Source organism: Cavia porcellus, unplaced genomic scaffold (genome assembly GCF_034190915.1).
Source record: "Cavia porcellus strain 051 isolate PalLab524CR breed Dunkin Hartley unplaced genomic scaffold, mCavPor4.1 scaffold_1, whole genome shotgun sequence".
Taxonomy (NCBI): domain Eukaryota; kingdom Metazoa; phylum Chordata; class Mammalia; order Rodentia; family Caviidae; genus Cavia; species Cavia porcellus.
Genome location: NW_026947484.1, coordinates 55,165,818 through 55,180,228, shown reverse-complemented (window position 1 = coordinate 55,180,228; position 14,411 = coordinate 55,165,818). Strand labels below are relative to the sequence as shown.

At 42.4% G+C, this 14,411-nt stretch overlaps 1 protein-coding gene across 1 annotated transcript in view; it reads right to left on the bottom strand.

Annotated features, from left to right (window-relative positions):
* The window catches only part of Sema6d (semaphorin 6D), a 559,259-nt gene that overhangs the window by 425,736 nt on the left and 119,112 nt on the right, over nucleotides 1-14,411 (bottom strand). The window lies entirely within an intron of this gene.

Here is a 14,411-nt window from a genome sequence, read left to right as displayed (position 1 = left end):
CAAAATAAAAACCTAATATCTAAGAGTCTTTCAGTTTATTACAAGAGATGGACATTGTGCCAACCCAAACTCACTGATGCAGCATGTTTGGTAATGCTGGAGATATTGAATGAAGTCTTTGTCTTATCCATCTTTCGGGATCCCTGAATTCTGATGTAGATATCAACAGGACTTTGTGAAAGCAGTTTACACCATGAGGAAATGTGAACCTAAGGATTTGTAAAAATTATATATTTCACATTTTAATAATTGTTCTGTGCCACAACTGATATGATGAAACGCTCATATTTAAAATGCAAAACCTAATAATTTTAGGCATAAAACTACAAGTGTACATAAACCTAGAAAGTCATTACTGTAATTAACTTTCTTAGGACTTCTGATAGCTATAATCGTATAATATGTTTTTAACCTATATTAATTCCATTTTATTATTTTGAGCTTTGCCTATGTAAGTTTATTTATTTATTTTTTTGAAGTAGCAGAGTAGCATTGTATTGTATGGATATAACACAGTTTGTCCACTGATCCTTGGGACCATTTCAAGTTCAGGAGTCTCACAAATAAAGCTGTTTGATCATTCACGCACAGTTCTTTGTATGAACATATGCTATCCTTTTTCTTGAACTAATATCTAGAAATGGAAGGTTCTGCATTTAGCTTCTTTTAGAAAATGGCAAATTATTTTCTCAAGTGGTTATGCCACTTGATAATACTTCTGGCTGTTAAAATTCAGTCAATATCCGGGATGTTCATTCTTTTTCCTTGAACCATCCCAGAAAGTTTGTGGCAGACTCCATTTTACTTTTCACTTTTGGTTCTCTAATGACTAATGACAGAGCACCTATTTGTCACGTTTTGTACCTTCTTGGATGACGTGTTTGTTCAGATATTCTGCCCAGTATTATCAAGTTAGAGAGTTTTTAAAAATTCCACATGTATATTGTTTATCTGATAAATGAATGTTCATTTGCATCTCCTCTTTTCATTCATTTATAGTGTGAAAATCACTAATTTTAATCACATTTACTTTATTAATTTTTATGGAACATACTTTTGGTGTCATATATGAGAAATATTTCCTTAACTCAAAGAAACAAAATTTTCCAGGACAAACAGTACTGACAACCTCAAGTCTGACTCTTAAGCATATATTATTTCATTTATCTATGTCTTTTTCATTTTCTTAGGTTCTATAGTTTTCAGTGTGTAAGTTGTGTGTCTTTTTTCAGAATTATGTCAATGCACTTAATATTTTTATGCAACTCTAAATACTGTACTAATAGATATTGTGATGCCATTCTAAATGATCAGCTCTTTATAGAGACTTCCATATATTTACTGCAGGTACTTAAAACTATAATTGAGTTGTATACATTCACCTTGTATCCTGTAACTTTCTGAAATTCACTTCTTAGTCTAAGAAGATTACGGGTAAACCCCCCTAGAGTATCTACACAGATATTCACGTTTGCTGCAAACAAAAGCGTCACTACTTCATTCCCTCCCGGATGACTGCTTTTCCTTGTCATCCTTTGCTTGCAGGAACCTGCAGTTGAGCACTGCACTGATTAGTATCTCACCGAATCCTTGAACTAGGGCCTGAGGGTGGTGTCCTTAACACAGGAGTAAGCTATGCTTTTCAGTACCGGCTCCCCACCAAGGAAACTCTCCAGAGACTGACCTGGGACAATTTACATTTGTCCTATTCCTCAAGAACCACCGTCCTTCATGGCTGGCATACAGTTCCTGGAAAGCCATTATAATGCATATCATTTTGGATGTTTCCAACAGAAGTATAAATGCATCCTTTGCTCCTTCATTTTAGCCAAAAGCAGAGAGAGTCTTTATAGATTTACTTTAATGTGCAGTTAAACATAAGTGACAGCTATGTGGATAATAGAGTCATGATATAATTTCTGCTTCAAATAATTTTAAGTTAAAAAAACTAGTCTTTTTAAAGAAGCATTACATGCATGATAATACACAGGAAGCTGGTGTGGCCAAAGACTTGAATGCAGTTTCTAGGTTTCTGGAGCCCTGTCGTGGGGAGTTAATTAAAAGTGGTGGTCCAGTACAGAACTAAATGGAAACTGGCAGGAAGGGTACAGGTGACCTACACAAGGAAGCAAAGTGTCCAGCTGTCCTGATAAAAATTTGAGTCTCCTTAGCATAGGGACAAGGAAACTGTACCCTGGCAATTATTTCAATAGGAATATAAAGAGCAAGATAGCTGTGGCATATCATGATTGCTTCACATTTTAAAAAAGATAAAACTGTGTTCAGAATATAATGCTAAAGTAAGTAATCATTTTAGGAACTATGCATCCTAAAAACATTTAAACAAACATTTGTTAAAATTTCTTGCTTAGGGAGATTAGATTTAGAGATTTGCACAATGTATTCACTGACAACGTCTTAATAGTGTTTTGGGAAAAACTACAGAAGTATAAGTTTTATCATTTAACACATCTGAGACGATGAAGGCACATTAAAAGAAAAACTTTAGACCAACTAGACTTAAAAGAATTTCTTTGAATAAAGAACAATGCGTAAGTCAGGTAGCACTCACATCAGGAAATCAGACTGCCCCCTGTAGCAGTGTGGGCAGCAAACTTCTCTACAGAAGCAAAAGGAAGAAAAAAAAGCCTTTGCTTGGATCCACTGGAGAGAATCTCCTTGAGTCAGTTGGTGCTTTCTAAGTGGAGAAGTCATTTCCTTTTATGATGCACATTGGGAATCAAGTCATTTAATACAGGAATCAAATACTCCAACCTTCCTTAAGGTTTTTTTTTTTTTTTTTTTTCTCTTCTTTTCTTTTTTTAACAGAATAAAGTTATGCTGTGTGCTGGGAGGAAAAACATAGGAGAGTTCCACTAAGGCCCGCAGCTGCAGTAGCCTGAAGTGTGATGAGCTTCAGGTCTAGAGATGAAGCAGAGGGGCAGGCACAGACATGAGCTCATCGCTAGGGACACTTAGTTTCCCAAACGTCAAAGCAGTGATATGATGACCCCTGAAGCAGTGCCTCCTGACGTCTCATAAATACCACACGTTATCTGAGTAACTTTTTCTGCAGTAAATGCCACATTCGAGCTACGTATAAAACTTGTGGCAGAGAGATCCTTTCTATTTTGAAGAAGTATTTAATAACAGAAGTGTTTATTTTTAAATGATTTGTAATTGCTACATTGTCGGTATATATAATGACCGCATTCATCATTTGTACCTGTACATGATGTAACTTGACTTTTTTCCCATTGCCCTCCCCTCCCCTTCACCTCCTCTTCTCATTTACAAAAGCTTTGCTTCCGTTTTTCCATCTGCTTTTTACTTTTCCCTTTTTTCCTTTTTCATTACCCCCCTCTCTTGCTCCACTCCACATCTGAACATTTTCTTCCTATTTCACAATATCTGTTATACATGTTAGACTTTATTTACACTTTTGATTTCTCCAGAGGAACAATGTGGTATTTACATATGTGTGTCTGCATTTAAAAAGTATGGTCTCAAGATGCCTCCATTTACCTAGAAATGTCTCAAGCTTGTCCTTCTTTATGGCAGAGTAGTACTCCAAAAATTCCTATCTTTTTTATCCATCCACCGTTAATAGGCTGTTTCCAAGATCTGGCTATTACAAATTTTGCTGTTATAGACTTGGATGTGTGTAAAATGATGCGGTATGATGCTTTCAACTCTTTCTGGAAGACATTAAGAAGGGAAATAGTGGTAAAATAGAATCTTTAGTCCTAGGTTTTGAGGCATAGTCACACTTACTTCCACAGTGGTTGTACCAGTCTGAACTCCCACCAACAGTGGAGAAGGGCTCCTTTCCCCCCACAGCCCTTCCAGCATTTGTTATTGGATGACTTCTTGATAATAGCCATTCTTTCTGGGGTGAGATGGAATCTCAGTATTGTTTTAACTTGTGTTTCTCAAATGACAAGTAATGTTTAATATTTTTCATATATGTATTTGTTGTTTGTACTTCTTCAGCTGAGTTGTGTGAATTCATCTCAGATGCCCACTGTTGGATCAGGTCTTCAAATCTGGGGCATCTGATTTTTTGAGTTCTTTATATATTCTAGATAGTAGTCCTTTGTCTGAGGAACAAGGTTGTCTCTTCATTCTGTTGCTGATCAAAGGCGTTTTAATGAGCTGAGATCCCAGCTATTGACTCTTAGTGGTATTTCCCTTGCATTTTAGATTTTGCTGATAAAGTCTCTGTGTACACCAGTGTCTTCAAGAGTCCTACCTATTCTCTCTTCCAACAGACTTAGTGTTATTATTTTATATTTAGATCTTTGACTCACTTTGATTTAGTTTAGTGCACAGCAAAAGGTACAGGTCTAACATTTACCTTCAGCATGTGGAGAGACAGTTTTCCAGCACCATTTATTAAAGAGGGTGTCTTTCTTCAGGGAATGTGTTTGGCACCTTTGTCAGGAATATGGTGACTGAGTGTGTCTGGAGTTGTTTTTGCATCTTCTCATGTGCTCCATTGATCCTCATGTCTATTTTTGCCAGCACCATGCTGTTCATTACCACACTATCTTTGTAGTATATTTTTAAGTCTGGGATTATAATGCCCTCTGCCTTGCTTCTGTTGCCCAGAATTTCTTTCGCTATTCTAGGTCTCTTCTGGTTCCAGATGAATTTTACAATTGTTTTCTCTAATTCTGTGAGATATACTATTGGAATTTTGATTGGAATTGCATTAAATCTGTATAACAATTTTGGAAGTATGGGCATTTTCATTACATTGGCTCTTCCCAAGATCAAAGGATAGCTTCCCATTTTCTGATTTCCTTTTCAATTTCCTTTTTCAGAATACTATAGTTTTCAGTGTAGAGGGTTGTTCCTTCTGAAATGAGTGTTTATTTATACTTTTATAGTTAGAAGACTATTTGGTCACATCTTACCTTAACTTTAAAAGCAGGACCGAGAGAGAAAGAGACGGAGTGTTAAACTATTGCTGTATTTGACACGAGAAGGTTCTGAGACATATAGCCTGTCCGAAGTCATACTATGGAAAGCAATATATATTCTAAAGCAGAACATTTCACAGTGAAAGTTGCAAATGAAAACAGACTTCTCTTTCCCAGAAAAATGTGATTTCCACCACACACAGATAAGTTGGAGTCTCATTCCTAAATCCATTTCGGATCCTCTGGTGAGGTTAATGTGATCCAAATCACCAGCAGATATGAGAGGTCTTTAAATCTCCTAAAATGATTTTACCTACATAGATTTTATTTTTCTCAGTGAAAACTTCAAAGTTTTAAGACTCAGAGTGAGTCTGGGAGTTCTGTCAGTTCTAGATGGTTCTGGCACAGTCACGTAAGCTAAAGATATGAACTTCTCGGCTTCTGACGTATCCTGTATGCTGTCTCTTTCAATGGCAAGAGGGCATGTTGGGAAGAATTTCAGAAAACCCCACAAACCTAGGAGAGCACTCAGTGATATTTCGTCTTCTATTCCAATCATGCTTCACAACAGCCTCACATTTCTCTTGCTTAGGATGCTGTCTGGCACGCCTGGGTGCTATGGCCTCTGGATTTTCTCAGCCAACTGAAAGCAGCCCAGCAATCTGCTGACAGCTTTAATACCCGAACTCTGAAAGAAATAAACATTTTCTAGGAACAGGGATTTTAAACTAGAAAGGTAGACTCATTCTCTCCAGAGAGCTTTCCTGGAAGGGGAAGCAGGGTAGACAACAGCCCGTGAGACACAGGCAGACTTGAGAGCAGACTTGAGGCTTCCTGGTTCTCCCTGAGAAGTGGCAGCAGTGTTTTCATTATCACTGGAGTAGATTCCTCTTCGACGTTTCTGTATCAGCATGGGGCACCCAAAGCAGGTTCTGAAAAGCAATCTACTCCGCTCACTGTCACCCTCTCCCAAATTCCTCTGTTCTCCTCCACCTCCTTCTCCTCTTAGTGACTGTCCCTCACTGGTGGGTCCCACCAGCTCCTGTCCCCACCCATCATACCCCTGTCCAGCATGCTGCACCCCGGTACCCAGTATGCGAGTACCTCAGAGCCTGTGCTCCTCATGACCCTCTCTGCTCACAATGCCTTTCCCTGCAAATCCTCAAGGCCTGCTCCTTCACTTTGCAGACCTCTTTACTCAATGTCACCTGATTAAACAATAACCCTGTAAAAGACAGTGACACCCCCCATCCATGCCCAACATGCCATGTCTTCCCTATCCTGCTTCACGATTGATGTTTTCAAATTTGGTACACCGCACATGGACACGGCTGCTTGTTCACTGCCCGCCTCCCCCATTGAAACGCAGCTTCCACAAGCACAGGGGTAGGGTGTGTGTGTTTCCTCCCTTGATGACCTCCAGAACCACAGCAGCATACTCACGAACCTGCACTGTGACTGAGGGAATGGTGCGTGCCATCACCACCTGCCTAGATTGCTATTACCTGGTTTGATGTCTGCCACCAAAATCCAGGTGGTCCTTATGGGCGCAGCACTAAGGAGACTGCTGCCATCCAGACACCTGGGTAAGGCGCCACCCGGTGGACTGCCGATCTGATCTACCAGGCCTGACTGACATTCCTTCAAAGGGAAATACGTCGCCATGCCTCAGCTTTCACTGACAGTTTCCAAAGTTTTTCTTTGAAAAAATTTCACCAGTTTTTCATTAGGTTTTGATGGATTACACCACTCAGTGATACACATCACCACAATGCGAGCCTTTAGAAATAACAAATATACACTCATTTACATCTTCCTTCATTAATCACGGTTTCCCTAGCCAGAGGAAGTGCCTTACCTTTGAACAGAGCTCATTTTAAACTCGGGAACTTTTACAGTCACAGGAGTAATAAAAGGTCACCAAACCCATTCCCTCCTAAAGAAATAATATGCAATGGCCACAAAAGTGACAGCCTCCATGCATCAAGTCCTTATCTTACTATTATCTAATTACCTTAGTTTATAGTAAGTGTCTGTTTAAATTTGTCAAGATGTGAGTTTCCCTGGTCTCAGTCTATATCATGGCCAAATAGACAGATGGTGGCTGTTGACATGGCAACCCTGTGTAATAACTGGTCACTTGTGTACAGGGCTGACCAGGGGCTATTTCATTATGCAGACGTGCAGATCTGTTCCATATTTAGGGACTGTGTGACTTAGAGCTTTACTCTGCTGTCTTAATACTTTAGCCAACTGTGCTCCTCTTGTGAGGACCTAACCTGGAAGAGCCCTACACCCTAACCTAGAGGATCCCTATACCCTAACCTGGAAGAGAGACCCCTATAACCTAACCTTCTAAAGACTGGCTGGAAAAGTCTTTCTCACGGTATCGACCCCTCAGAATGAGTGACCCCTCAGCTGCAGAGATACTCCAGAGAGAGTGCTGTTGTTGATTTACAGTATTAGTGGACTCATAAAGTCAACGTGAGTTAGGATCCAATGCAGAGGAAAAACAGCTTGAGAGCTGCCACCTCCCTCCTCTGGGGCCCGCTCCCAAGTTCCTTGTGGTTACAAGAAAGCAGAACAGAAATAACAGACAATCAGAGGAAATTGCTGAGTTTAAAGATAAGCTCCCAGGGCCAGGCCTCCTTCCCTCCATGAACACAAGGACAACACAGTTCATTCCACGGAGATGTCCAAGGAAGAGGGAAATGTGGGAATTTCCTTAATCTCCATTCAAGGTCACATAACTATGCACCCAGCAATGCAAGCCTGGGATGGTGTCTGTGGATGCTGCAGCACTGTTAGAGAAAGAACAGCAGAACGGCCAGGGACACCTTGCTGGGGCACCAATGCCATCGGTCCTCATTCCCCAGCTGGGTTAGCTCTTCTGAAACAGGGTCGGTACCTCACACTCAAACCCAAGCACATTGGAAGCAAGATAACAAAGAGGCAAAGGGAGGTGACTTTCAGGGCAGAGTTCTTTCTACCCAGTGTCAGGGGAGGGCAGGATTACGCGTCACTGCCGCAGGGACTGAGTGTGCGAGGTGAAGACCCTAATTCCGCAAAGTGGCTGAGAACACCGTGATTATTAGTCTATGTGTTTTCCTCTGTGGTCTCTTCTCATAATGGCTGTAGACAGAAGCATTTGCCCCAGAAATGTGGGAACCTTCTGTCTTTACCTCTATTTCTTTTTAAACAATCTTTTCATCAAAAATTTTAGATAGCTAGAAAAACAGAGGATAACAATGCCACCATCCAAAGAAACTACTGCCATTTGCTTTGCTGTGTTTTCTTATATAGTTCTGCCCCTATATTCATGTTTGTGGATGTGTCCATGGCATAACGCTGTTTCCAAAATAGGTAAAACTCCATTGAGTTTTGTATCCTATTTTTCTCCTGGGCATCAAGTTAACCTTCCCCCATACAATTAAGACCAAAAATAAGATTTAATTATTAGACTATTCTATCATACATATGTATAATATTTAAGTTATCTGTGTATAATTTATTAATTTCTCATTGTCACCATTAAAAGTCATGCCGCAATGAACAGCCTTTTCCATGTATCTCTGTATATTTATGAGCTATTTCTTTATGACCCGTGTTTGTCCTGTTCATTCTGTCTTTGTCACTGATGTCTGTTTGTATTTCTGGGCCATTAACTTAAAACTTGCACATACTAGGGAAGAGCTCTGCCACTGGGTTCCATCTCTGGGCCTAGGCTGTATTTTTAAGGCATGATACATATCATCACTGATCAGGTCAGGGCTCGTAGATTTGAGCTCAAACATATAAACGAGCTGCCCAAGTGTTGCTGGACCCTTCCCAGAGACGGCCACGCATATTGTCCCGAGCTGATTCCTCACCATGGCCAGGATGTGGCATGGTGTATTGTGAAATTAAAGGCAAGTAAGATTTTCCATGGAGGTTTGAGAGGATCAGAAATTAAGCTGTGACCTGGACTCCTAGGCTGGGACTGCAATTGCCGCAGCCAAGGACAGAAATAGGGCTACATAAACAAGACCACGTACAGAGAAGGAGCCAGAGCCCCAGTGCCGCTCAGAGTTCTTTTCTACCCATAACTAAGGATATTTTCTCAATATCCACCATCTGTGCAGGTGTCTGTATCCCACATGCAGTCATTAGACACTCTTTTTCCTCTGGTCTACAGAGATGCTGCACAGAAACTCAGCTGGAAATGCAGTCCTTCTGAAAAGCTTTCCTGATAGACAACTCCACAAAATCATGGTTACCCCTGCAATGCCACAACATAAAGCTTCTGTGGAGAAACCCTTATTTGCTGCTGTGCACAAATTACTCTCAAATAGTTCTGGAACACAGAGTAAGAGCTAGGATCTTTGGATGCCTACAGATTCTAGAATACCAAAGGTATTCCAAGTAGTTGGCTGAATCACTAAGAGGTGACTAGGACTGAGATTAACCCAGGGCACATGGTTAACTCACACCTACACATGCAGTTGGGCTCTATGGGTAGCTGTGAATGATGGGAAATGAGAGCAGAGGTGGACATCTCCATGCCTGGCTCCTTGGTCATGACGGGCTCAGCACCCACTGGTGATTCTGCACACCATCAGTTCATTAAAACACCTGCTCTGCTCGGTGACCCTTTGGGAGAGGGTACCTGCCCCTGAGTGACTTACTCCAGGCAGGACAGGAAGAAAGGGGAAAGGAAGGCCTGCCTGCTAACAGACTGTGCATCACCTGAAACCTTTGCACACACACTCACACACATGTACACATGCACACACACAGATATTACTCATGTCTGTATTCATATAGAAACATGGACATACACAGTCCTATGCATGACCAAAACAGAAAACAAGAAAATGAACACTATGAGAAAGCAGACAATATATAGGAGAAGCAGAACTAGTCCCTGTGGGATACTTTGTGAATGTGAGCAGCAGTCCACAGGGGAGTGAGGAGGCACAAGTGTGTTCAGCAGAAGGGACACTGGATGTGAACGGCACACTGTGAAAGGCAGCCATAGTGAGCAGCTCAGCACCGCTGTACTCTGCCATCCTCCCAGCGTGCAGGACAGAGCTGGAGGCTGATGGAGAAGTCGATGCGCGCTTCTCAGTGAGCCCCTCCAGGGGCTGAAGCAGTGGTCACCACGCTCACCAGACAGCAGCAGAAAGAAGTGACCACGCAGCATGGTTTCCAGTATTCAGGGTGCAGAAGAAACGACTTAGGGTCCCTCCGAAACGCAGAATCCAACTCTAAATACACATTGCTTTTGTAACATTGCAGCAGAGGCCAAGAGATTACATTTTGAGCACCCTCTCCACTTGCAGTGGACTCAGAGGTAGGGCTGAGGGCCATTCTCAAAGGAAGCAAAGGTCTAGCGAATGAAAAGTAGCAGGGTGGGGAGATTGAGTCATCTAAAGTTGCCCAAATGAGGGACACTTTGCTACATCACTGTCAAACCACACCGATTTTCCACAGCTAAGACATCATCATTAATATCATTCTGTTGGATTGTGGTGACGAGGGAAGAACTTTATAAGCCTGCTTATTTTCTCACACTTAGATGGACTCTAATCAGCCTCCGGCGTCCTCATAAGAACCAGGACGACCCTGGCCCAGATTCGCACTCCGAGGTGTGTGGCATAGCAATGAAGAGAGCAGAAAATGGAAAGAAACTGGGTTTTCTCTTCATGTGAAACACACGATTGCCAGTTTTCTCTGTGCATGCTCTACCACGCCCAGGTACCCGGAAGGTCTTCTCCTTGGTGACTTGGACCTTCAACTCAGTCCCTGTCCCTTTCTGCTTGCCACAGGAGAAGCTCCACAAAGCGAGTCAGCTCAGCTGCTTGTTCACACCAAGAACCATGCCTGCCACATTATAGCTCCTCTAACATTCTTGCTGGCGGAAAATGAATAAGCTTTATTTTCACTGATGACAATCTCCTTCCAGGTTAATTGGCCTCACTGGACAAATCATGAAATAAGAAACTTGAGACATTGTGGAGGAATGAATGAGCTTTGTTTTGATTGATGTGTGTCTACTCAACGATCTGATCAGAAGAGGGATAGTGAAGTGATAAACCAACAAAGGCTGGAGTGGTATAATAGACATAGGAATGTCTTCCCCAGCACATGGCCACTGTGTGTCACCTCTGCTGGGTGGACAACTTCTTTCCTTACCCTGCCCACCCAGAGTCACCACTGAGATGGCTGGTGAGAAGGGGAGGGGCCCACCAGGTACAGGGGAAGCAGGAGGTATCAGGAGGCAGAGGTCGGGCAGCAGGGTCAAGGCCTGAGATGGAGGTCTGCCTGGAGGAGGTCACCGTTTGGTCATTGGTGGAGGAGGACCAGAGAACAAGCAAAAGCAAAAGCTGCCCGGTGTCCATAGGGTTTCAGGTTCTCCCCAGTGTTTCTGCTTTAAAACACACCCTGAATGCCCCAGCCTCCCCAGGCCATTGATCTACTCTGAACAGAGCTTTATCTTCTTATTTCTCTCTACTTAGTTGTTCAACAGCATAATTACGTCTTCCAGTGAGGAAACCAGGCTGTCCAGGGTCAGTGCCCAGGCTTAAGTATTTTGGGCTGGGCTTCTCCAAGTCTTTAGCTATGTAGTCTCTGTTAGGGCTGAGAGTTCAGGTCCATCCATGAGTAGCACACAGGTTTTTGCTTGCTACAAATGGCTGTTTTAAGGAAAAACCAACCATGTTCCTGGCCAACCTACTTTGGGCCATCGAAGACATTCAGAATCATGGTTCAAAATTGGGTTTGGTCTTAGTGTCTGAGTGAACAAATTTTAGCAACCGCCTCTGGCTTGACTCATATCTGTGAGCCAAGACCTAGAATCTAGAGGAGAATACACTTGAAAGCCAGCACTCCAGTGTTCTGTACTAACAATATGTCCAAGGAACAAAGGGTTCACCTTGGTTTCTTTACATGTGAAGAGGACAGGATGACTACAATCACTGTAGGTAAAACACTGAGACCATCAGTGAGGGAAGGACTAAAACCATCCGGACTCTGGCTCAGCCCTGGGCTCACATGCAGAAGCACCGCTCCCAGTGGCGTCCTCCATCCTACACCCCACACCTTCCTCCTCTTTAGTAAGGGAAAGAGCGCACAGACAAGGGGAGGACATTCCTCAAGGCCCCCACTCTGTGCACCATCGCATGGTTACCCTGAATTCACGGTCTATGCTGCAAGTCAAGTGACAAAACGTCCCATTTGAAATGCATATATGTGAAGGAAGCAGTAGATTTCCATTGTTACACCTTACACAGCTTTACAATTCTGAAAAGGCAAGTGTAACTGCATTGTAACCCTCCATTCAGACATACACAGGCCTCCACACAATTAGACGTGACAGACAGAGCAAGGTCTCATTCATTCATGAATGGTGATAAAAGCATTGTAAAATAGAGGGCACAGTAGTTAAATAAATGAGATTACTACTGTTTATATTATGCTAATGTATGCCTGGCACTATAAACAATCAACAGCGGCTGACACACATCATCTGTTTTAATTCTTACAATAAATCTGAGTTAAATGTGGTTTTCAGTTATTTTGCAGGTGAAGGAACTATGGTAAAAAGGTGTGAAGCACCTTCTTCGTGGCCACCTACTTAGGAAGAAAGGTGCTGGTGGGATCCCAGGGACTACCGAGCATGGACAACATAGTGTCTATCTCCTTTAAGGTGCCACTGTAGAACTAAGATCAGAACACCCTGGGCACAGTCTCGGCACTCTAGGCCAACTTCTCTTGTCAGGAAATGAATGGGCATTGGATGCTGGCTGGTGGCAGCTGTATCAGGGGAACAGGAGTAGCACTTCTGGATGCCTGGAGCAGAGGTCTTAAATCTGGGACATGTACTTAGAATTTTCCAGAGAGGCACTGGTAACCTACTCAGTATAACCATGAGAAGAACCAGACTTCTGTGGCTCTGGTTGACGGGGAAAGGGAAAATCTGTTTCTTTCTGACAATGATAAATCCCAGCTATTTAAAGGTCACGCACACATGCTAACACACACACACACACACACACACACACACCCCTCAAGAAGTCACTGACTTTCCTTTAACAATTGGTGTCAAACAACCAGCATGTCACAAACCTGTTTCTTGCATTCTGAGCATCTGCTCAGCATGTCCAAAATCCTCTGTGAGGTTCATGTTCAAGACCCATAGGGCAACATTGCTTATAAACAACTCAGCCCTTTCTAAGAAAAATGTAAATGACAACCAAGCCACACCCTGACTGAAGATACTCAGCACACAACAGCAGAGAGGAAGATGTTCTTCCCTCCTGACTTGTGTGCAAGGCTGATCTTCCCACCAAGCCAACACATTAGAAAAGCAACACCTTCTGAACAAGGAGGAGCATGGCAAATGCTTTTAGCAGAGCAGGCTGGGTGGAATGAAATGATCTCTTCTGCTTTCTCACTGAGAGGAGGGCGAGTGTTAGGCTGGTTAAAAACTAAGCCATTATTGCCCTAAGTAAAATGAGTAACATTTATTATAACAGTTCTAGAACTCCCTTACAATTGCTCTGATCTGAGATTTTAGGCAAGATTGTGAGTGAACTTAGCTCCTGTTATTTCCTGCCCAGCAGCAACGACATTAGTGAAAACTGCATTAGGGAAGCTTTTTCCATAATGGTTTGCTCTCCAGCATGGTGGAGCTCAGGAGGATTTGCACGGGAAAGAGTGGACAGAGCTTCAGTCTGGATCCCCGGTGTTCAAAGTAATTTACCAGCAGCCACATTTCCAGAAAATCTTCTGAATTTCCTACAAATCCAAATCCAATTACCTGTTCAGGCTCTCATAACTAGCTACATGAGTATTTTCTTCCCTTTGATTTTATTTTTTTTCTGGTACCTGGGCAACGGCTTTAGGCAGCACATTCATGTCTCTTATGAGCAATGTGCAAAATTTTATTTTTGGAAGAAGCCCTAAAGAAACAGTAATAAATGCAAATGAAGTATCAATATGTTAATCAGTCCTTTTACTAATGACTTAGCTATCTAGGCAACAGAGAGGATTCAGGGAAGGAAACGTAAAGCAGTGAATGAAGGCCCTGAACATTAAGACTCCACCACCATAGAAGCAGCAGGGACAATAAGAGATGGCTTGTGGCCAGCGGAGCTGCATAAAGGTGATTTAAATGGGAGAGAGGGCCTCAGGTTGCTCTTGCCTTTGGAGACAAGAAAGTTGGGAAGAAAATGTGTTTAAAGGGTAGGCATTCTGTCATGGTGCATTAAAATACATGAAAAGAAATAACCCTGACAGGTCCTGAATCTGAAACCATTTACCCCATACTCCTGCTCTGGAAGGAGCATGTAATCTTTCAGGACAATGGGTAATTGAGTGTGGCCCATTCCAAACACAAACAGCTGATTAAGTTAGAGCAAGGCTGAGGGGGCTGAGTTCAGGGTTTCTGTTCTGAGGGAAAATTGTGACAGAGGGTGACTTAAAGAACAAACACTGTAATTAGGT